This window comes from Lotus japonicus, chromosome 1, assembly GCF_012489685.1.
Source record: "Lotus japonicus ecotype B-129 chromosome 1, LjGifu_v1.2".
In the NCBI taxonomy this organism is placed as follows: Eukaryota; Viridiplantae; Streptophyta; class Magnoliopsida; order Fabales; family Fabaceae; genus Lotus; species Lotus japonicus.
Window position 1 is genome coordinate 33,988,539 of NC_080041.1, and position 2,191 is coordinate 33,990,729.

At 33.5% G+C, this 2,191-nt stretch overlaps 3 non-coding genes across 3 annotated transcripts; all 3 read right to left on the reverse strand.

Moving 5' to 3' along the window:
• Positions 1-1,284: 1,284 nt before the first annotated feature.
• On the reverse strand, positions 1,285-1,362 carry LOC130734929 (small nucleolar RNA snoR77Y). Its single transcript, XR_009018263.1, has one exon. It is a non-coding gene; the product is annotated as a small nucleolar RNA snoR77Y (small nucleolar RNA).
• An 86-nt stretch (positions 1,363-1,448) lies between these two features.
• Positions 1,449-1,605, reverse strand: LOC130734943 (small nucleolar RNA snoR2/U65). The gene has a single exon (XR_009018276.1). It is a non-coding gene; the product is annotated as a small nucleolar RNA snoR2/U65 (small nucleolar RNA).
• Positions 1,606-1,659: 54 nt separating this feature from the next.
• LOC130734914 (small nucleolar RNA Z112) lies at positions 1,660-1,844 on the reverse strand. The gene has a single exon (XR_009018249.1). It is a non-coding gene; the product is annotated as a small nucleolar RNA Z112 (small nucleolar RNA).
• Positions 1,845-2,191: the final 347 nt, after the last annotated feature.

A 2,191-nucleotide genomic window follows, 5' to 3' on the forward strand; every position in this document is an offset into this window, starting at 1 on the left:
TGACCCCATTTTATGTAAGACTGAATAGGATAGTAACTTTTATTGCATAATTGCACTTTTGGTTCCACATTTAACATGAATGAGCAATTAGTGATTCATGTTCTTCCGTTGTCAGCAATCAAGATGCATCCTCACATGTTGGTCGTAGTTGATGACCCTCGAGCCGCTAACTTGTGCCTCTAATGGATCTGCCTGACCCCATTTTATGTAAGACTAAATAGGATAGTAACTTTAATTGCATAATTGCACTTTTGGTTCCACATTTAACATGAATGTGCAATTAATGTACCTTAACTTCAAAAAATCACTTTTTTTATCCCAAACGTTACACTCAATCAATAATTTTCATCCCATGTCAATAATCCATTATAAAAATAATGATTTCTGAAAAATCCAAAAATAATTTCTGAAAAATCCAAAAATATTCATCCATTTATTCATCTTCTTCATACATCCTTCAATCAAGTTCTTCATCTTGTTCAAATTTAACCAAGAAAGCTCTTCATTTCATGAATGAAAATAAAACCTAGAAACAAATGTATCTAGGAAGAAGAAGACCACCACGCGTCCGTCCTCCACTCCCTTAAATCCCTAAAGAAACCCTCTTCCACTATCAATTTTCGATGACTCAGACAAATTCATTGCAGAAAACAAGTGCAATCAACTCTAACAAGAACATAAATAATAAAAAATTCTGAAAAATGAATTTTACATATATAAAAATAGATTTTGGAGACTTACAACTTGCAATGGAATAATCTATAACCAATAAATCATTGTGGTGTTTTTATTGTACATGAAAATAGAATACATCTAAACAACATAATAGAAATAATAAATCATCAATGTTCCTTAGGCAGTAGGCGGAGCTTGGCTTTCTTTTTGTTCCCTTAAGCAATTGTTTTCAAAAGAATAGTCACCCAAAAAAAAAACTCTTATATAAGAATTGTTGCATATTAAAATCATACACACTAAATTCACCAGGTAAAGTAAACTGTAATAAGCACAGTTTTAACTTTTAACCTACAATGCTATAAATTTGATATATGAAACTACTGATCCGAGAGAGTAGCTACATAAAACGAAATAATTAGAAGTTTCTATACGAAATACTATATAAAGCTAACTTTTGAAAAATAGTATCAATTCATGATCAATAATTAGTAAACCAGAATAAATAAACACACAAGAAAAATTGGAAATTCCTAAGCGTAATAAAACATTCTAATGTGTCAAACAAAACAAAAAGAAAACTTGTTCACGATAATAAGACATATTTCCAACAGTGAGCCTCAGAAAGCCAGAATTTCACATCAATAAATTCAGACGGTAATTCCAATTCAATCTAATCCTCATAGGCTTCAATGCTAGAAATCACACTAATAACCCAAAAAAAGCATAATCTCAAAAACAAAAAACAAATTAATATTTTGATTAAAAAAGAATTGAAATGTAATCGCATAAATCGGCTCCGAAGATCATGAATATATGAGATCTGCAGGTTCCTATCAGGATGCGAAACAAGTGAAATTCACTCTTGTTCTTGGTCCAATCATAGCATCGTTGGTCACTGCTATTTAGCTACCATCGACGTGGCATCGGACCATAAAAAAATATGGAACTAAACAAAACTAACAGATTACGAAAATTTAAAAAAATAACCCTCAGCGACCCGTTCCAAATCACACACGCAGCGCCGAAAAAGAAAGATCCCGACCGATAACAGTAACTCACTAAGAGTGTACTGCTATCGGTGGATGAGATCAGTTCTTTGAATCGGCGCTGCGTTTAAAGTGTCATACGGCACTTCCTATCTATATTTGGGAGATCCTCCTCACAGGGAATGAACCAAGAATCAAAACTGGAATAGAGAAACAAAACACAATACAGAAACTGAGAGATGAGTGAAGAAAAAAGAGACAATCTATGTAACATAGAGCATAACGCTGGAGCCACTGTTTATTGGTGAAGGATTGTGTTTGTTAGGGTTCTGGGGGTGATATTTATAGGAGGCGTGTGCAAATATTAGGTCAAGTTCTGCTACTGAAATGGTTGAATATTTTTTTTATGCGGCCCAAAGAAAGATTGGTTGAGAAACAATGTGTCCCTAACTTGGGCTTTGTACAAGATAACCAAAAAAACAGAAGAGCCCAGTCTGGACACTCACTTAACAAGTGGGGAATGAGAATTG